We start from the raw sequence: 22821 nt of genomic DNA, 5'->3' as shown, positions 1-22821 counted from the left end.
GCAGATCCAAACTGTGCTTTTATTGTCCATATCAGTTCCCTGGAAAACATTAAAATACAAGTTATGTTGATTTTCTTTAGTTAATTTTGACTAAAATGAAGTTTTTCCATTTTGTGGGTGTATAATTTTGTGGCTACTTAATGCCACCTCAATTTTTGATGTAGCTTTTTATATATACATATATTATTCACAGTACGAGATTACCACTTCAACATCCATATTCCTGTTGGAATCTGAAGTGTCCTTTAAACATCACATTGGGCAGATTATTAAGACTTCCTACTGTCATTTGAAAAATGAAACCATACTTTGTATTTATCCTTGTCTGTTTGAGAAGCTGGCTCAGGGTTTTATCTCCTCCAAGCTAGACAACTATAACGCTTTGCTCACTGGCCTGCCAAGTGGTCTCATTACCAAGCTTGAGCAAAACTCTTTTACCAGAGAAGTATATCTTGCAAAAAAAGACAGCATATCTCCCTAATCCTAGCATCGCTGCATTGGCTACTCAGAAACAAAAGGATTGATTGTGAAGTTGACCTGTCAGCCCCTTTGTGGTCAAGGTCGTGAATATATCTTCTGATTTAATTTTGAGATATATCACTTCCCGGCCTCTGTGCTCTTCAGTGCCCTCTTAGTGCAAGTTCCAATTACAAAACTACAAACCTTGCTTGATAGAGGATTTTACCATTATGCCCAACAGCTAAGGAATAAGCTGCCTATCTCAGTTTAGGAAGCTCATGCTCTTTGCTTAAATCTCCTCTTCTGAAGATTCATGTATCTGTTTTTTTTCCTTTTTTAGTGTGTAACATTTTATACACAACTCGGTGGTTTGGGGGCTATAATATGTTCTGTGCTGCTATGCAGAATAATGTGGTAATTCTCATTTTAAGTAGAGCTACATAAGATTTTTTTTTTTTCCTTAGTTAAAAAGAAAAAACAAACTACCATTTAAAAAATTATTATTTTTGTCAAAAATCAAAGCAGTTGATAGGAAAAGGTTCTTAGATTTAGGAGAAGACAACAAAGTACACTGCCTCAAGATTGCTGTATCCTCCAGTATCCAATAACTGGTCAGTCATTTGGATTTGGAAAGCTCAGAGCCAAACGTAGCTATATTCTCTTTACTGAAATACTTTAATTATCAAGCTGTTGGCTCCTCTAGAGTGAGGCTTTTAAAGTCACTTCTGTGCTGAATGTGGTTTTCATATAACTAAGATTAATTCATACTTGGACCTGAAATTAGATCTGATACATGTTGCTATGTAGACCATATGCTGTTCTAGATATCTGTCTTGTGTCCGTGGTTTTTATCGTGTCAGAAAACTAAGAGCAAATTTTTTCATTACTTGTTGAAAGTTACAGGTACTCCACTTTCATATAAAGAGACTGATTTACTAACCAGTGGTCCTTTGCAGAAAAAAATGCATTGCTTTAACATTTAAATTAAACACTACAAAATTAAATTGTTAAAATAATTCTGTTCAAAGAAAAAAAAACAAAGTCTTTTGTGGAAACCTTCTAAATGGATAGAAAAGAGGGCAAGGTGACATTTCTTAGAGACACAGAAAAGGGGGCTGTAGTAATACAGGCACAAAATGATGGCAACCTGGATGACACTTTTAGCTGTTTGGGTCTCTGAGATCTCATATAGAAAGAATGGGAAAGATTTAGGTGTAAGCTGAATGTGACAGCTTATAACAAGACGTGCAGAAGCAGCTTTTAGAGAGGTAGGAAAGAGGATGGTGCAGTAATGGAAAAAGTGAGAGAGTGAGAAGAGAGCGACTGCTGACTGTGGAGAGGTTAGAAATTCTGGTGAGGAGAGTTACAGTGAGTGCAGTTGTGGAAGTCAGATGGAGATAGTCTAGATGGGGAGAAACTCAGATGGCAGTTTTAAATCATGTATTCTAAACTTTGAGAGGAATGAGAGATGAGGTGGTAGGTGTAGGGTAGGCTGAGGGAGTAAATGAAAGGTGTCCTGTGTCATCAAGGAGACTGCAAAGGATAGATGTAAGAACACTAGACATCTTCGCTAATAAGCATATATTGTATTACGAAATAGATCAAACTAACAAGTCCTGAACAGTTTGATGCACCACATAGTAAACAAACTGAGTTCAGCAGAACTGGCTGGGTTTGGTGGGAGAGAGGGGAGGTGGTGGATGGTCCTTTTTCCTCCTCCAAGGGGATGCTGCTTGTCTTGGTAGGATTCATGCTCTGCTACCTCCAGCAGCAGTACCTGCTAGTGTCCATGTGCTAGGCCTTGTCAGGGTATGAGCCGGTGACAACATAATGATCAGTGCATGCCAGTTATGTATCAGTTTGTATCAACAAGGTTTCTTTTCAACAACCTATTAATAGTCTTAGATACACTGTACAGCAGCAACTGATTCTGTGCAGCTGCAGTTACCACCAAAGCACAGTTTAGAAGTTTATGCAGTGCCCACATGAGTGAAGAGGTTTATTCCATGACAGACAAAGGCATAGCTCTTTATTTGTCTAATCAGACCTACAGGAAGGCACGTGCAGTGATAAAGTGGGTTTTGGCAGTACTTATGGGGAGGATAAAAATGCTTAAATTAAAGATGTACATAATATGCAAATATTTATATGGATGTGGCTTTGAGCAACCTGGTCTAGTAGAAGGTGTCACTACCCCTGGTAGAGGGCTGGAACTAGATGATCTTTAAGGTCCCTTCCAAACCAAACCATTTTGTGATTCTATATGTATGTAGTTTTTGTTTTTTTTTGATAGGAAGAAGGCATATTTTTCTGTTATGTCAGAAAAGAAGGGAAGGAGTGTAGGATTATGGAGGAGAAAAAGGGAGGCATGTATCTGCTTCTGTTGAAGTTGGTTGTCTGGTATTTGTGTGAAACTTCCATGGTTTTGTTTGATACACTAATATGGAATCAAATTCCATGTTGGCTGGTAGTGACTGTTTAGGATGTTTTTTCTACAAATTAGTAATTGTTTGTAAAATAAATAGCAATTGCTACCATTTTGCTAGATAAGAGAGCAAAAGAGGAAAATTGATATTGTTAGATGGAAATGTATGTGATTCTTCAAAATAACTCAAAATATTACCCTCAAATAATGTAATGGAATGCTATCTGTACTGTATGTAAGCACCATTAGTACATAAAAATATGGCTTAATGTGAAAAGTTTTATAAATTTAGTATTTTCCTTTCACCTGGGCATCTAACAGGTTAATTTGTTTCTTTTCCCCTTGTGGATGATAAATAAAATATTATGACGTAGGAGGTATTTGTAGTCTTTTGTCAGCCAACTGAATGCAAAGTTTCTGCCAATTAAAACACATATAGTTCATAGAAACCCGTCCACTTCAAGTCGCAGATGTTTAAGGCAGACTTGAAATGTTAAATTACTGCAGAAAGTTTTGTGTGTATTGCATATACAAAATACATTTATAGTAGAAGTTAATGTAAAATGAAGTTGTTCTCAGTTTATTTTTGCAATAAATGATCATTTGGGAATACAGATATTATAACTTCTTTTTTTTTCTGCTTAAAAAAAAAGATAAAAAAACGGTGCTGATTCCCCCCCCCCCCTCCCCGCCTCCCCATTTGGCTGTTTAAAGTGCAACTATAATGAAAACAAACATTCCGGTATTGTAAAGAATGGTTGTAAAAGAAGGGGTTGGTCTCATTGTCAGTCCCGTGTATGTGACATGCTGGAGAACTGATCTTTTGCAGCTCTTTCACAAGGCTTCCTCTTCCCTTCTGAAACTATGACTTTTTCCAGTAGATTTCTTTAACTTTTCTGCCCTTGCCCAAGTAGATGTTTGTGCAGTGCTTCATTTTTACATGCTAAAAACTCTAATCGAGAAGTTTCCCTGTGGTCTCCCTGCCCCTCCCCAAGATTTCCTAAGCTTTTCGATACATTTTCAGGAATACATTTACAATGTAGCTAAAAAATAACTGAACAAACCCCTCAAATGTCAGCCTGGACGCTTAGCCTATATAATGCCTTGGACCTTTGTTTTTTTTTTTGGACCGCATACTTTATGGTTTTCATTCATTGTAGTATCTTTGGACAGCAATCAAATGAATGAGGCCTATCAGAACACAAATGCCATTTAAATTAAAGTGGTTAAGAATTTTTAGATGCTAATACTTTGTTCAGATGTTAGCAAATGACTTACACACATGTAGGCAGCAACAAAGAACAGTACATGCTTTTGGAAATACGTGATCTGGGCAGCACAAAAAAAGAAAGGAAGCTTGGAAAGTGTAGTGTTGTGCTTTTGGCAATATTTTGCTCCACACAGTGCTGCCAGAGCAAGAACAGTAGCGGACATTGTCTAAAGCGTCTCTGACCATCCTCTGAACTTTTGGACCACCCTATGGATGGATGATTGCCGGGACATTTCTTTCACGGGAAGAGTGTCTTCCTCTGCTGTTGCATTTTGGCTGCCTTGTCCTTAATCAGAGTGTGTTTCTTTTTGAGGTGTTAATCTCTTTGCTTCTCCCACAAATGTTGTCATTAGCAGTGTAGGCAGTCACTTAATTCCTCTGTTCTTCAGGGTGCAACTGCTACTTTAGATTTCACTTTTATTTCTTTTGGCTTACAAAAATAAGTCAGAATGCAATTCATAAATCCAGGAAACCTTCTGAACAGTCTTACAGGCACCAAGCACCCAGCAAGAATTAAACCTTTCTCTTTGCTGATAGCGTAGATTTATTCATTTCCTGGCTTGCAAGAGGAGAGAAATTGGAAGGAGATCTGGGGGAGCTGAGCAGAGCACAGGACAAAAGTGCTAAAGAGAGTGAGACTTTAAAAGCTTTTAGGAGCAGCTGCATTTTGAAGTTGATGAAGGAAATAGAAAAAGCTATTGACTAAGGCCAAATGCAGCCTGAAATTCTAGAAGTGATCTGCTGTAAACCCGCTCAACATGCTAGCCATCTCTGGGTATTTAATGCTGACATGCTCTGGGGTATGTGGTGAACAGCCTAGCAGCATGATGGCTGCATGCTAAGAAAATAAGCAAGTTGTCATGTGTTGTGTTTTTTTTGCTGTTTTGTCACTGGGGTATAGTAATAGAGGTAAAGGATGTGGCTCTACAGTGCTGCTGAAACTGTAGATAACTGTTAGCTCTGATAGTAACTCATTATTTCTACGAGTAAGGGTGTGGATCAGATGCTTAAAGCAATTCAGTTTTTTTGAAGCCAGTCATAAAATCCTTCATGTAGTGCTAAAACCTGCTTCCATTGGCTGATGCTACATATTCTGGAGGCTTTTGGCTTTTGGTCATTTTTGGTATGTCAACAATATCTGAGAAGAGTTCCTGGTTTTATAAATGGTCTGCAAAATATTTTCTTATTACAGAAAGTAGAAGACAAGCGGTAATTTTCACAGCTACATGCATCTAAGCCCAATCCATTGGTACTCTGCCTCACAAGTTCTAATGCACAGTCTACTTTCAATATTTGATATCCAAAATATTTTTTAAACGTTCTTTTTTCTTTTAATGAATAACAAATAACACTAGAACATATATATGTATTAATAGATTAAATTAATGTGGAAAAAAAAAAAAGATTTGCTTCAAAAGTTCTCAGTAGAATCATAGAATAACAGAATAGTTAGGGTTGGAAAGGAGCTCAAGATCATCTAGCTCCAATCCCCCTGCCATGGGCAGGGACACCTCACACTAAACCATGTCACTCAAGTCTCTGTCCAGCATGGCTTTGAACACTGCCAGGGATGGAGCATTCACAACTTCCTTGGACAGCCCATTCCAGTGCCTCACCACTCTTACAGTAAAGAATGTCTTCCTTACATCCAATCTAGACTTCCCCTATTTACGTTTTAACCCATTACCCCTTGTCCTACCACTACAGTCCCTAATGAAGAGTGCCTCCCCAGCATCATTATAGGGCTTCTTCAGATACAGGAAGGCTGCTATGAGGTCTCCACGCAGCCTTCTCTTCTCCAGGGTGAACAGCCCCAACTTTCTCAGCCTGTCTTCATACGGGAGGTGCTCCATTCCCCTGGTCATCCTCGTGGCCCTCCTCTGGACTTGTTCCTACAGTTCCATGTCCTTCTTATGCTGAGGACACCAGAACTGCACACAATACTCCAGGTGAGGTCTCACGAGAGCAGAGCAGAGGGGCTGGATCACCTCCTTCAAAACGACTAGTAAAATATACTCATGGTTCTTATGTAGATGTGGCGTGATGTGTACATTATAGCATACTATGCTTTTTCAGCTAAGGTAAAGGGAATGCTTTTGCAGATGTACTTTGTGTGGTACTGCAGAAGACTAAGGATTTCATTTTGCCCTCCTTCTAACCCAAGTAAATTAAACTTGTGAGAAAGAAGGAAGTACATAATGGGGCTCTCTTGGACAGGGCTTGGCAGGAAGGTATAGTGGCCTTTGAAACTTCAGGAGGTATTCTCTGATTTCTTCAAAACTGCAGTTTTGTGGTTTTTAAAAAAAGTTATGTAATACAGTTTATGCGACATAAATAAGCTTGTTTGCTTTTTGCCTCTGGATAAATAATGCATTCCCAGTCTTACATTTCCTGTAACAAAGTGAAATGTGAATAGCAATAAAAAGTCCCAAACATTTTGATCTCTTTTCATTTTTTCTTGGCTGCCTTAGTACTTACTCGATGCTCAGAGAGTAATACCAAGTGGAATTGAACACCTGCAGCTCTCACTTTGAGTTATGCTGTATATTGAAGATGAAGGGAATTGCAGGTGGTCTGTATTTCCCAGAACTTATCCCACGTGCCGTTGCGTATCTGGAAGGACTTACTGTTCAAGCAATTTCATACTGGGCTTTTTGTTGCTGGATATACTTAAGGCTTTGAATATATGACAGTTTATGGCTATTCTGGGTTTTACTTACACCCGTCCTCCACCCACAATATGTTGATTTCTCTCATTTTGGAAGTTCTCAGGATGGTTTAAAATTACTTATATATGAAGATCTCATGTTGGGATGTTCTGCAATGTCTTTGCAGGGAATGATTATTTGCTAGCGATCAGTTTTTCCTCTCTGCATCACCTGTTATCTCCTATCACCTGACTACTGCTCTTGCCCATGAGTCTAGATTTCTACATGAATAATTGGCATCTTTTTCAGGGTAAGAAAATAGTGTTGTTACTCCTTGCACGTTTGTGAAAGGAATTGATTTTGCATTTGATTTTGATTCTTGGGAGAATAGTGATACCAACAGTCTCATTATTGTAAATTTGTTATTAATAGCAACAGCAGAGAATAAAAAGCATTCTGGTTAATGCTCTCTGAATCTGAATTCCATCTTAGATCTGGGTAGTCCTTTCTCATTTTCTCAGAATCATTTTCTGTTAGATTCAGTTGAGCCAGACGTTCTTTCTAACCTTTTCAGCTTCAAAAAAAAAAAATCGGCTAGTTTTGCCATTTAAGAATTCTGGTCTTCACTGGAACCTTTGCCTGTGTATGAGGCCAAAACATGTTATTTCAACCATGCAGTGTAAATGCAGAGCTACCATAGTATAAGAGCAGAAACAGGGCATGTGGGCTTTGGTGCATGATTTAGATAGTTGTATTATTAACAAATAAATTGTGTAATCTTGCACATGTTGCTAAAGGAATAAGTTCCAACAGTTGAACTGAACTTCAGTTCAAAAATCATCACATCATAAGAAATAATGGGTAAGTTATGGGGCAAGGAAAAGTGGAAAATAGTATAGATATTGAATTTCAAATTAATCATGATCAAATAAAATGTTTCTTGTGCATATCAAGCAAGGATATAGCCCTACAAGATCATCACACGTCAGAAAATATGGAATGGATATTTTGCAGGCCATGCTAGCAGATGTTGGGAGAGGGAGAGAAAGTGGGACAGTTCTTTTAGATCTTCCAGCCACCTATTCCGTTGCTGGAGTAAGTGAAACTATATGTGTCGCTATTTAAACAAAATAAACTACCCATAAATTACTTAACTTCTAAACCTCTTTTCAAACAATTAATGAATTGCACAGTTCCCTTTTTGAGAACTTAATTCTCAAATGTTTATAAAATCAGATGAAAAGCCAGGTAGAAGTACAGGTTGTAGCTTTGAATTTTTTTCCACATCTGTGGTGATGACCCTATTACCATGTTGCATTTGATCCTCTTTTCTCCAGTGCATACCAGAAGTAGCTCAGAAGTTAGAGGAGTTGTACAAGTGCTAAATGTCATTAGCCTGGGAATCACATTCTGGACATTACAGACTTTTTTGCAAGTATAGGTTTAACTTAGGGTACACTGGAACAATATTTCATAGTTAAGTTTCAGTATCTTTGGTTTTGATATCACTGAAAAGTCATTTGTCAAGTTTGCCTCGCAGGGCCTTTTCCATGTGTTTTATAATGTATTAGACGAGAATGTAAATTGGCTTTAGTTGCGTTTAACTGAATATATTTAAATCTGTTAGAATTCTTTTGAAGTTTTTTTGGTTTTGTCTTGTACCACATCATTACGAAAAAAAACAGAAATCTTTAGTCTGTATGTAACATGTACCATTTCTGACAAATACAGATTGTCTGTACACAATATAGTCACATACCGCATTTTCTTGCTTGCCTTTTTAAAATCCTCTTAATTATTTAAAACAAGATAAATCATTTAACATTTTAAATTTTAATTATCTGCAGAAATCAGCACTTAGTATTCTATGCCAAACTTTTAAACTCTGCACAGATTCTGAATTTCTTCTAAATAGATTTCAATTAGGCTTCTTACTCGTTTTTGCTGGGGAATAATTGGAAGTATAAAAGATCCACTTAAATCACCATCCCCTTCTCCAAAAAGGAACAAGATTACATACTCAGCAGCCTTTGAATTTTTTTATATGCCTTCAGAAGTTTTTAGATATTTGTTTTAATGATTGTTAAGAATTTATTATGATGCATTAATTGTGTGCACTGTAAGTCGTTAAATAATAAGTTCAATGTATTAATCTTTCATGTTATTGTTGTTAGTGCTATATTTAGGAATGAAGCCTTAATTAAATTATTCCTTTAAAGATTTTTCTAAAAGAAAGCAGTATGTCTGTTTATCAAGGTGCATATTTGATCTGTGGGGAAATGATTGCAAGCAAAGTTTTGATGTGGCATATGCTGAACTTGAATTAAAAAGATTTTGGTTATGTAGAGTTCAAATTACCTTTGACATATTTTTGCAGGTTAGTTACAAATTCTCAACTAAACATAGAGCTCTTCTTTATCGTGCAGCCTAACATCAGATTTTAATCATATTTTGTACCCACAGGGTTTTAGGTTTCCAACAGGCCACCTGTCTCAGACATTAAAAAATTCACAGGACAGATGGGAAGGTGAAAGTAGTTGTCCTTGGATAAAGAAATTCTTACACTGCAGGAACAGTCACAATCAAGGCTGGCCAATATATCACACATATACCCCTTTCTTCTACCATTGCTGTATCATGATTGCAAATTTCCCTTTAATAGTATAAATATAGAATTCATCGCTTATCCTTTTTTCAATAGCATGATTTGCAAAACCTGTCTCTTTTCCACGTGATCTGTGAATCACTGAGGGATAACATGACATGCATAGTACTTCAGCAAATATAGTGTTTCTTGTACACATACCAGAGCTCCTAGAATTCCTATGATCTTTATTAATGATGTGAGCATATGACTATTCATTTGTGCAGACCTCTGGCGCTGGTTTGAGAGGTGCGATGTATTTTAATATGACAAATGTACCAACCTAAGAAAATTGGTTATTGCAAAGAAGCGTAAAATGGTGATGCTTCCTCCCATGTATTGTCACTGTTTCCAACAGAGATAATAGTTTTTAAATATCACTGGCCAGTACAATGTTGTGGACCAACTGTCAATATTATATCACAGTATCACAGTATCACAGTATGTTAGAGATTGGAAGGGACCTCGAAAGATCATCTAGTCCAATCCCCCTGCCGGAGCAGGAACACCTAGATAATGTTACACAGGAATGTGTCCAGGCGAGTTTTGAATGTCTCCAGGGAAGGAGTGTTTTAAAATGCAAGGGACAAATTTTGACCTCAGGTGTATGTATCCAGTTTTCATTGACCCAGCTATTTAAAAGCCAGCAAATCAATTGGAATGATCAATTTGCTATGTTTGTGATGAAGGAGAGAGCAAGCCAAAGAGCAGACTCTTCTGTGTTTGGCTCTTGTAAAGATCCCCTTCTACTCTGGGCTCTTTCTACTCTTCCCTGACACTAAAGAAAACATTAATGGCAGTATATACTGTTCAACAGCTGTTGAGTGTGCTCAGGTTCAGTAACAAGCGTTAAACCTGTGAGGTTTCATCTGACTTACATGACAGAGGGGTGCTACCAAGTGGCCTGCAAAAAGGTCTGCACAAGTGCCCTGAAACTGGTACCTAGCCTGTGGCACTAGGAAAGCTGGATTTCCCTGCCTAGTAATTCATGTTTTTAGATAAATGTTTCAAATGTCCAAGAGAATCCAAATGCAGAAAAAAAAAAAAATCAAATCCCATAGTAGCCTTTGGAGGTTGCAAGTTTCTACTAGATTGCTTTACAGTCCATCTTTTGTTGTATACTAGCTACTAATTTAATCATTGACAAGGGAGGAATTGGAGTTTCCCCTGCCTGCTTTCCAAGCATATGCCCTGTTCACTAGGTAGGAAGGTTGTGTGTGTCTACATGTTCTTTCTAGCCCAATTAATGCTGATTCTTTCGTATGGAGTGCAGAAAGGATTGAGTGGCCACCTGCTTTGAAAGGGGTGATGCTGATGGTTAGTGTGGGCCCTTAGGGTTTGATCTGTCAAGTGAATGAGTACATTGAACCTGCTATACCAATTCTTCATGGCTGTTCTAACCAGTAAGCCTCTGCATGAATAGAAGCACATGTTCTCTTCTAGCATCTGGTTTTGAATGAAGTCATAACTGCATGATATTTTGTACAAAACCTAGCCACAGAGATACGATTTAAGATGGATCTGAGGACACATCAGAGCAGGGTATGTTACTGGAGATAGGTGTCAGGTGTCTGCATGATGGTTGTTCCCTTATCTTGCTTGGACAAGAGCAAGGATATTTCTGGCATAACCAGAAACAGAATGGTAGAGGCCTGTGTGAACAGAACAGTCTCCGTTGTTCAGAAGATCTCAAGATTTACATGGAGCCGAAGGAATGCAATTCTGATTCTAGGTGCCTTCCAAATTGCCAGCTTTTTATGCCTCAATCCTGTGGCACATATTAATGCTTGCAAAGAGTATTACATGGAAAATCCACCTAAACCAGATAACTGATACGTAGGTAGTTTTGCTTGTCACAGTAATGATGTGTCTTGGTCTAGGTCCTCTTTGTAGAGATATGGATCCTCTTGAAAATGCTTTGATCTCTAATTGTATCTAAAAAAATAGGATTGGAAAGGACTCGAGGGTAGGGAAAACAAGACAACAAAGGGTATGTACTTCTGAAGACAGATCTTTGTTTTCAGAAGCAATCATAATCTTACAAACTTGCTTGGCTCCCTCTTCAAATTGTGGATAATGCTTTAATGCTTGACTTTAGCTCCATTGATATCTGGCCCAAACTGTTACACTGTTGGTAGGAAAGAGAACAGTATATGAATAAACCCAACACAGGAAGATGGATGGCAAAGCACTGGTCCTCTTTATGAATACGAATTTCCTTTATAGTCACTGGGGTGTCAGTGTGTTTGGGATACATCTGGCTCATGAACAACCTTCACTTATTCATTGCTTATCTATCAATTTCCCTGAAAGTTGGGGTTTGTTTTGGTGGTGTTTTTTTTTGGGGGGTAGTTGTGGGGGTGGGAGTGGGGGTGTGTTTTGTTTTTTGTTTGTTTGTGGGTTTTTGTTTTTCTTTTTTGTTTTGTTTTGTTTTGTTTTTTTTTTCTCAGAAGCTTGGGTGCATTAAATCTTCCATGACCAGGGCTCACTGAGAGCTATCCTGTGCTCTGAAATCTTAAAGAAAGTCTATTTTGACAAATAATTTCAGCTGTATGGACTACAATACATGTGTTTGTTCTTGTAGGGTTGTGTATTTGCATAGAATGTAATCTTTTATTTCTCTTTTTCTCTCTTTCCTTCTCTTTCTTCCATTCTGCTACCCCCCCCCCCCCCCCACGCCCCGTCTTTGTCCTTAATAAATACGTTTGTTTAGAAGTAAGGATGTGAAAGACAAGCATGCCTAATATTGAAGGACAGTATGCTTGTGCCTAATACATTACAGCAATTGTTCAAGAATAATTCATCTTATGTGAAGATTACTCCTGTAGGGCTGCCAAGGTCACAGGGACTTTAGATTATCGGCTGCATAAATGCTGCTTGTGTGTTTTAAAGGGGTAGCCTTAACATTTCACTTGCAGTTCTTTGAAAAAATTTCATGTATTTATTTTCCTATATAAACATCCAATAGTTTTTTTTTCTTTCATTTCTTTCTTCCTTATTTGTGTTATTTATATTGTGTGGTAAAATTACTTCAAGACTACTTCCATTCCACTCTAGAGCATCAGTTCCCAAATGTGGAGTGCTGACCCCAGAGGGGGGTTGTGAATGAAACCCTTGCTGCTTTACAGTGTATAGGTGTTATACAAAGGTATATGTCAATCAATCTTGTACAGGAAATGTGAGACATGAGGTAGGGTGTGAGCCTACAAGAACTGCAGGAGCACTACTGTAATTCAGTGTTCTTAAAAGAAGCCACTTTCATACAGGAAGTGTAAGTCTTAAGAAGCCACTTTCACACAGGAAGTGTAGGAGCCGTCTCTTAAGTCTTAAGATTCAGGCATTTTAGAGGCATGACAAAAGTTTAAACCAGAAATAGGAAAAGTTTTGTCACACTGTACCCCGCACTTCTCTTAGTGAAGGTAGTGTCACTAAAGATAAATGGCAAGACCTTTGTTTTTTGTAAATCTAGGAGCCTATTTGGAGCTAAGTAATCTACAGCAGTTGAGAACTGGCTTATAAACCCTTTAAATATATTCACTTTTTTATCCTTTGAAGCTGTTTCTTTTCTCTGGAATGCCTAGTATCTGTGTAGTTTTGTAATGAGCTTTGTGTCTAGCAACAAACTTAATTTCATTTGCCTTGTTTTAGAAAACATATTTGCTGTGGACTGCCTGTGACCCACTGGTCTTGTTGGTCTCTGTCTACACTGCAAGCAGTTGTAGACTGCTTGATTGTATTAAAAGAGGCTTTGCAAACTAATTTAAATATTTTACACTGCTACTTATATGGGTAATAAAGCTGTAGTTTTAACAGGGATTTATGTGATTGTGAACTGGGAGTAAGATGGCCTGCAGCATAATACTCTAAGAGGGAAAATTTCTGTGCAGGGCTGTCAGCTAGAATGTTAGTTTAGGGCTAGAACATGTTTTGGAAACCCTTACGAGCTTTAAATTAAAAAATTTTAATGTGAACATCTACATTTTCTATACATCTCTACATAACTACTGTGGATACTATGACTGTCTTATCAGTATAATTCTGTCCGTGAGGAGTTTGTACATTACATTTGTGAATGAATTAATGAAATGATTCCAATTTTCTAGAGGTTTGGTACCTGTGTGGTCAAAATCTGGATGAACTCCTGACATGGTTAAATTATTGCATAGGCTGCTTGCATTATCTTGCACAGAGAAGGAGAGCACTGAGTTCCTAACATCATCACCAAGAAGAGCGCAGACCTCTGATATAGTTACTGTTGACAAAGAAAGAGACTGGCCCCATGACACTAGCAGAAAATCATGAAAGCATCTCAACTCACGAACAACTTGAACTTAAAAAAAATGTGTAGAATTAGTTTGGTTAGAAAACCTCTGCACTGTTCATTTATTATTTAATCTTATTTTACTTTGTACAGACAAGCTATCTGGCCTAGTGTGAGGCTTCACACAGCCAATTACTTCAAGGTGTTTAGTTCATATATTATTTAAAGCATAAATCTTGTACAGGTTGTCCATTGATGACCCTGTGAGGAGTCTATAGTAAATGCCTTTCATCACTGCTGACTGACTCAAGCACACAGACCTACCTGCTGAGCTAAATAGGCCAGGAGAACTGGTGGATTTGTAAGATAATGGATTTAATAGCCTTTTTCTATATACTTAAGTGATGGAAGTTAGTACATATAGTTGAAGCCCAGTGTTAGGATTTAAGAAGAAATTAAATTTCATATAGTGTGGTAAATTGTACTTGGTTCTGCTAATTGAAAACAGGGCACAGTTAATTTTGTATGCTTCATACTTTAAAATGTATTTTTAAAGCAATCGTATTCAGTCATGCATTTGAATAAATAAAACGTTGCCATAGGAAGCTACTTAATGTATTTAATAGAATATTCATAGAAATTCCCTTTTTAAGAAATAGGTGCTGTAGTTATGTTTGTTCTCTCCCTCCTTCCTCAAATCATTCCCTTCAGGCTGTTTTTTTTAAGTCTAGTGCAATGATACCAGCAAGGTGCTCTCTGCGTGGCTTGGAAAGAAGCTTGCTCAAGTAATACGCCAATTGCATCTGATGGGTTTATGTGTCATTAGCAGTGTCTGTCCCACACTGAATGTGCCAGGTATTTAACCGGGGACTGGTATTAATTTCAGAGCTAATACTAAGCCGTTCCACATCAATGCTTAAAGCAGGTGGTTTGAATTGACAGTGTAAAGGGAAAGAAAAAAAAAAGTGAAATTACCATTGTACCATAGAATTTCTCTGATTGAATTGACTGATTATTCTGTCAAAAGAGCATTGGGAAATGGGCAGTGGTTACAAGGAGCAAAGAAATGACAGGATTCTTTTAGAAAGAGGTTCTCTGACTTTGCACAGTCAAATAATTCAAAACAACAAATTTTGATGTTAAAGGTTTTAATCTAGCACTTAAGTCTGTGTGTTCTGCAATTTATGACTTTAAAAGCTAGTATCCTGGGTAAACTGATCATGTGATTTTCTTATTCCATACTGTCTCTTTTTTCAATGCTCATCAGGTGATTCAGTGTGTATGAACCTAGGTGATTCAACATAGTGATCCCACCTTCCCATACTAGCTTTGGTTTTGAGTTTAAAAACCACCTTTCAAAGCCAACAGCACTGTTGGGTTTGAAAAACAAGTTGTGTAAGACACCTGGAGAATGTATATATGATGGTGTGCACAGTGGCTTATAGTATTGCAAAGTTGTAAAATATATAAATAATGTCTTAAGTGAACCTTCTTAACTGCATTAATACCTGATTTCACTCACAATTGAATTATTCTCTTAACAGTTGATTTCAATGGAACAAGACCAGACATGAATCAGAGAAATAGTCTGAATTTTTTTTTTAGTAATGTAAATTAAATTGTTCAGTAATGCCCAATTATCCTGTTAATTTTAAGTTATTAACTATGCCCTGTGATAGCACTGGGATTTTTTTCTTCAAGTTCATGTTTGATGGGACAGATTTTTTTTTTTTCTTGATTGTGTAATCCCACTGATTTCACATGGTGGAGTTTGGGATTTACCATCTGCTCCAGTAATGGGTTATGTACCTCTTCGCTGATAGCACTAGTGACCAGGAAAATTTTCTCTCTATATAGGCTCCAAATTCAGGTGATAACGAAAGCAGCTTTAAAATGCCCTCCAATCTGTTCTTGCATGGGTGGCATAGAATTTCATGAACTTAAATTAAGAAAATATTGCCAAGTTCCCCCTGAGATTACGTAGTTGGCATAATATTTTTTTCTTCTAGTTTGTCTAAAAAGAAAATTGGGTTGTGAAGAAGAACTAAATAGAAATGCAAGTTGATTTCTCTATCAGAAAGATCTTATGAATCAATCCAGAGACTTATTAACCTTTTGGTTTTGGAAATCATGACAGTTAACCTTATTAGTGAAATTGTGTTCAACCTGTGAAAAAAGGACATCCTATACACTGCCAGAATGGATACTCTGTCTCATTTCTTGTACAAATATGTGTATATTTTCCTTTGTGAGCTTTGTGGTTTATATAATTGGGGTACCATTAAAAGATAGGCTACAATGGAAACTGGGAGGTGGGGAAGTGGAGGGCAGCCTGCTAGTCTCTTCAGTCATAGGACAGAATGTTATATATCATCTAATACCTATATGATTATGTACTATACATAAATATAGTTACATTCATATGTAATAAGTAAATATAATGCTAGTAGGAAGTTGAATTCTGCAAAGAAAGGAAAAATTCTTTATTTGAAAGTGTATTATAACATATATGGTTTCGGTGCACCATGTATAATGTTGAAGGCTATAGCTACATTGTAGTTACTCCAAAATGCCTTTGTGAACCAGAAGAAAACTACATTCCATAGGATTTCTATGGTGACTACAGAATATTTATTCCATTGCTTTCAGAGAAGGCATCTGTAGCTTGTAGTAGCTTTAGGGCTAATACATGTAGCTATGCAGCTTTACTTGCCTTTGAACTGTGGCACTGAAAGCCAAATGCAACATAAATACAACAGGCAATATATTTTATAATCTGCAGACTTTATCAGACCATTTATAGTTTGGCAATTGTAGCAGTCGAATCTGGAAAAAATACAGTATCTTTAAATTGTTTTCTTATGTCAATGAAAGAGTACAATCGTTTCTTCTCTTTACATTTGAAAGAAACCCAATCCTCACTTCTTTAGGCTTTTATTAGTTGTAAATGTTAATGCTACAAGGGGAAAAGTATTTTGTTTAGACCACATTTATCTAGGACCTGCGTTTGCTTTGAGGTTGATGCTCAGACTCCTTACCAATTTGAAAGGGAAAAATAGCACATAAGAATGACTAGCCTTACTGCTGGATTCATAAATTTAACTTCCCTTTGTGTATGGAATGGAGAGATATATCTTGCTATTTCATAGTTGACAGCATGAAGGGTGTAGATATATGTATAATGTGAGGGGAAAAAAGTTAATACTATGTAGCATGTAAAACAAAAATAAAATTGCCAGTGCATTGTATACAAAAAAAAGAGGTTAAATTGATTGCCAGTCATTGCTCTGAATGTATTGCTAGGTGAAGATTAAGGATCAATTCTTCTGTTACTGACGGTCACTCTCCTTACCTAAGATTAGGTTTTGGCATAACCTAAATTGAAGATCTCAATAAGTTTTATTTGGCTGTCAATTTAATTTGATGTGAGCTGATGAAATTTAAGTCCAGTTCTACAAAACAAAAATCAGTAATGTGTATTAAGCTTTGTTGAAAAATTTACTCATGACTTCATTCTTTTCCTCAAGAACTTCTTATATGTCATTATTTATCTAACACACACACTTGCTTCCTGTTCCTGCTCTCCTTCTTTAAATTTAAACTTCATTTCTGCATGTCATGTTTTCTTATTCCAACTCATGGTGTCACAAGTAGGGAGCGCTCTAGAGCAGGGAAAGGGGAGTTGCATCTATCCAGAAGGGATAGGGTGTTACATTTGTGGGGGGAAAAGTAGAAACATTTTATACAGGAGAAAAATAATTGCAAAAAAATGGAAACTTTTAAACTTGGATAATGAGTGTGATGCAGCTCTATGTGATGGATGTGCGAAGTAAGTTAAAATTAGAAAGTGGGAGGAATTTTCTCTATTTTTCTAAAGACAGAAATGGAACCCTGTCAACAATGCTTCAGGCATTTTGAAACCTTTCCTTAAATCTGCCCTGTCTCAAATTTCATTCTGTAAATTTGTTTGCTAATTGCAGAATGATAAAAAGCTCTGCTGATTTTTCTTTTTATCTATCTCTATAATATCAGTTGAAAAGCATGCTCATAGCAAATTAGAAATGACATACAGAACATAGTTTACTTTGGAAAAATTGGAAACTTTGTTTTTCAGTATTTTGGGAGTTCTGTAGCCCCCTGGTGGAATGTAAGGAGAATCTACAAGTAAAATATTTGATAATTAGTTATTACTCAATTGTGTTTTACCAGATAGCTGAATAATATATTCTTTCCCTAGTTTATGCAGGATTGGTGAAATCAGCCATAAAGCCCGAGTTTCCAAGCATTGCTTGAAAAGTCTAGATTATCTTAAAAAAAAAAAAAAGTCTTCTATCTTCCAACACTGCAGGACACAAGAGCTAAGAAGTCTTAAATAACTTCACTGGTTGAGGAGAGACTGCTTCATGAGAAAGGGAACAAGAATTTTCCATGTCCCAACCAGAAACGGCCAGCTTTTCTGATCAGAGATGTTCAGTCTGTGTCCCTGAAAGATCTTTTCTTTAGGTCTATTGAGAAGAACAGTTGCACTTGCTCAGGAACTGATACTTAGTTAAGACAATGAATTATTTTTTTTTTTTTTTTTTCCTGCCAGAGAGAGTGAGTTGAAGCAAAATGCGGAAGCCAGTTTCCTTGTAGCTAGTATAGCAAAGGTAAAAGAAGAGCAGCACAGCAACAGCAAGCTTTTCTGGGATGGGGCTAGAGGAACAGCAATAGCAGAGTTCCTGCAAGAAGTGGTAGGGCATTAGCAACTTACTTTTCAAGTTACATAGCCTCATGTAATAAGGTTTAGAGAAGACACTGGGGTATGGCTCCTATTGATGTACAAGGAAGGGATCATGTCAGAGCAAATAGGCAAAGGAAAACAAGGTCATGGAGGAACGAATAAAAGTTTGGCGTTTGGGGAGTGGAGATCCTGCTGAATACATGTGTGAGGATGAAGGGAAGGTAAAAGTAGTTGTTTCTGGTGGAATGAAGCAAGGCATTCCTCTTGGGCTGGGCCTTGAACTCTGATTTTACAAGAGTTGTGTTTGGAAAGAAGGTAAAAGTGGGTGCTTTTTGGGGAATGGGGGTTTAAAAGAGGGACTTGAAAAGTACTCTACTGTAGGTGGTAGAAGAAAAAGAGACCACAAAACAATGTCAAATCTGAAATGTCTAAGAACTGGCAGTAGGAATTGCTCACGCAATCTCAAATTCTACAGCATGGGAATTGGCAGTGGCCGGGAATATAAATGACAACTCTAAGTACTCCAACCTTTCTCATTGTGGACCTGGCAAATTTTAATAGTTCTAGTGCTTAGCCGATACCAGTTTTCATGATGGGTCTACAGACATATTGTATGTTTACCAGTGTTCCTGGTCTCTTAAATTAGTCATATTTGTTAGACAGTAGAAGTAAATTCTGTGCTCTGGCAGGAAGGCAGGCAAACTTCAACTGGAAGGATGGTAGACCAGCACTACACAGCAGGGTTTTCTCCATTTCTCTACCACCAGTTCATTTTCTCAAAGAGTCTAATATGTTTCTTGCAAAATGTATCTACTCAAAACAGTTTCAGAACAGCATAAAGGTCTTGAAATAGTTGACAGGATTTCTTGTGTGAACATTATCTGCGTGGCTGTGTGACTGCATTCCCAGTCTAGTTAAGATAAAACAATCACAACTGGGATGTCAGTGAAATTGCAAATAAAACACAGCCATTTAAATTGAAGCCTATCCTGATATTGCCATGTGGGCAATGGGTTAATTGGAAATGCTTCATTCTGGTATTCGAGGACATGTGCAAAATGTATCCTCGTTGAATTTCCAGATGCTACAGATGTTGCTGAGATGTCTTGCTGTATTTGTTTGATTGTTTGAACTACGCACCACTTTTGCTCAAAAGAATAATGGTTTGTTTCTACTCTCCCTGGCTCACCAACACTGTCCACCTCCTGCAGGACATTCTTTTGCTTTTATTTCTTTCTGCACAAACCAGGTTCTAAGATCTGCTAGCAGAACTTCGTATCTTAAAGCTATGAAGATGTTTCTTTTTCTTTTGCAGAATCTCAAGACTCAATCCTTCATTAGCTTTCTTAGAAAGAAGTTTAATTGCTCCCAAGCCAGGATGCTTTATGCCAGGTTTCAGCCTGTAGCCACTTCTTACTGCCAAGTTCTGAACCCCTGAAAGTAAGGGCTTATAGAACTGCTGACACAACCTTAACTATAATAATGCGAATGACACCACCATAACACTAATGATAAATGGCATACATTTTAAAACATTTAAAATGATCATAGCCTTGAAGTCAAACACATCTGGGAAATATTAATGGTATGTGAACTGCCCTGTGTGGATCTGAATTATGAGCGGCACAGAGATGGAAAGAGATAAATTGCATAATAAATCACTTATTCTATTGTTTACTTTTAAAAAAACATATATACTTTCTGTTTATGTGGCATGTCAGCTGTTTGAAAAAAGATAAATAGTTCTAAATTCATATTTATTCCAAAGAATAAATATTTAGCACAATGTGGTGTCACACTGACTTCAGAGAAATAATTACAGTGTATGGTTTTATCAACAATGATGCTCAGAGGCCATTGAGTTTGTATATATTTAGTATGGTTTTATCCTCTGATCAGTTTGTTCTTTATCATTTCATGAATTTATAGAAGTTAGGTGTTTTTCAGCCCTCCTTTCTAATTTGGCAGAAATGGCATATGCAGTATTGTCTCTGATGGTTCTAAATGGATAGTTGAAGAAAATGTTTCATGGTGTTTCATCATTTACTGTATTATAGCATTCTAATTCTCAAAATCCATGTAATGGTTATCGATTTTATTTTTCCCAATATCACTTTGCCAAACTGGTTAAGCACAAGGGTTTCAGGGAGCTTTCCTAATATCTATAAGAATGTTGGCTCTGTGAGAATAAGTCAGATGGACTTATTATAAAATGCTTCACTGGGTACTGAAATAATAATAATTTCTGAGTGAAATTCAGATACTTACCTGAAGCATGAGGTTTTTTCAAGAGGCTGTATATGGGCCAAAAGCCCCACACAGTCAACTTGGACCCATTATAATAAAGTTACAAACCTCTTTCCCATGCTGCTGATTCATGGATCAGATTGTGGTCCACCAATTCTTTTCGAAGAGATTCCAGTCTCTTCCTTACTGAAGAAAACTGAGAAAACTGGTGCTTCCCCCTTCTCCCAACACTGCCCCCCCCCCCCCCCCCCCCCCCCCCCCCCCCCCCCCCCCCCCCCCCCCCCCCCGACCCTTCTTCACTCTTCCCTCATGATTGTTGACTACTCAGGCCTTCAAGAGGGCTCTCATCTCTTTGCGTCAGGTGTTTAGGAGCACTTACTAGGACAGATTTAAAGGTGACATGCAACCTCAAATCTTTCAAGCATCATTTGTTGACAGCTAGTACAGTTGTATATATGGAGGAGTAACACTGTAATGGCAGTGAACATTGAGCACTGAACAGGATTTTAATGCATTCAACACAAAAACTTCTTTTTCCTTCTTGAAAAAAATGGATTTTACTTTTGGTATTTATTTTTGACTTTTGTCTACTTCTGATGTCATTTATCCTGTTGTCTGAAGCCCAGGCACTTTTTGGTCTTTGACTTCTTCAGATGCTTCTTTTAGAACTAGTGTTTTTGCCTCTGGTCTTTCCTGTCCTATTTTTATTTTCAGTTGGTCGGCAATGTTTAATACTTCCCCTGCTGACAACTTAGTTCTAGAAATTCTGTTTCCAGCATATAATCTGTAAATCTGCTATATAGAAGAGCTAGGCAGGCTCCTCCACTTTGTTTCCTGTTCTCTTTAGAAAATGTTTAATTTCTTGTTTTCAGTCACCATTTTTCGTATACTCTTAAAACAATACTAGAATGGTAGGAAATTTAAGAAGAAACAAAGCTAATAAATATCATGTCTATGTATTGAAAACATACTATACTGAAATAGGGTTTTGTTTGTTTTTCCCTACCTTTTTTTCTTTAAGGTTGTTTTTTAAGAAAGCAATAAAATACAGGGCATGAATTTCTGGTTCTCTGCATTTACTGTACTGCATAGTGTAAAGAAAAATATTTTCCTTTCACAAGAGTATAATCTGGAGGTAATGTTTTCTTCTGAAATTAAAATTGGAGGAAACTTTTGCTTCAGTACAGAAAAGGCACAGAAAGATTCCACAGAAAGATGCTAATGAAATCATCCCACAGTTCCCAAATTATTTATTATATTAAAACTCATAAATCTTAGGCTTTCAATTTTATACTAAATATAAATAGTAATCAATGTTGCTTCTTATATGCTTTAGCCCACATCAAATTAAAGAAGGAAAGTGAGCATTCAGAATCTTCAGGAAAAGCACAAAAGTTATGAAAAAAGATATTTTGAAAGGTTTTGACAATTAAAAGAGGTGTTTTTTTTTTATCAGATGTTTATATCTAAACGCCAGGTTCTGTGAAATGCAGTTTAGCATAAATAACAAAATAGCCTTGTTTAATCAGACACTATGACTTAAAAGAACTAAATCCTTAATGTCCAAATTTTCAAATAAAAGTAGCAAGATCAGCAGTTCTGAAAGATGGAATATATCCCAAGATATTCTCTGCATGAGAAAGGGAAAAGGTGGGGTTTTTTTTGTACTGTTGCTGGCAGTTCTATACAATCTGAAGGTTATTTAAATTTTATCTCTTAAAATATTTGTGGTTTAGATTGATTTTATGTGTATTTCCAAATCTTATTACAATCAGTTTGGGAGATCAATTTGGAGGTTGCTCATAGCATTCTAAGTTCTTTGGTTTCTTTTCTATTTTGGGGAATTTTTACCTGATTATTCTTTTCTTAATTTCTTTCAAAAATCCCTGCCAAAATAAGAGTTTGAGTCTCTTGAGGAGATTTGCAAACATCTTCATACCTTCAATTACGCTGGTTGTAATACTTAAAAGCACCGAAATACTGGTGATCCAGGTGCTCTATGATTTCATTTGTATTCCAAACAGATTATTGTACACTGCCAACATACTATGTGTCTGAAATGTACTGTTCCTGCCCAGGATCCCAGTAAGTCCCTGAGTACATTTATTAATTAAGAGATATATATCAAAGCCAGAAGTATGTTG

General features: G+C 37.0%; 1 protein-coding gene across 4 annotated transcripts in view; it reads left to right on the top strand.

Moving 5' to 3' along the window:
• NPAS3 (neuronal PAS domain protein 3) overlaps positions 1-22821 on the top strand; it is a 607513-nt gene that overhangs the window by 138842 nt on the left and 445850 nt on the right. The gene's annotated exons all lie outside the window — the stretch shown is intronic.

Source organism: Pezoporus wallicus, unplaced genomic scaffold, assembly GCF_028554395.1.
Source record: "Pezoporus wallicus isolate ANWC-B61680 ecotype Strahan unplaced genomic scaffold, APGP_CSIRO_Pwel_v1 contig_3486, whole genome shotgun sequence".
In the NCBI taxonomy this organism is placed as follows: Eukaryota; Metazoa; Chordata; class Aves; order Psittaciformes; family Psittacidae; genus Pezoporus; species Pezoporus wallicus.
This window is presented reverse-complemented; position numbering and strand designations above follow the sequence as displayed.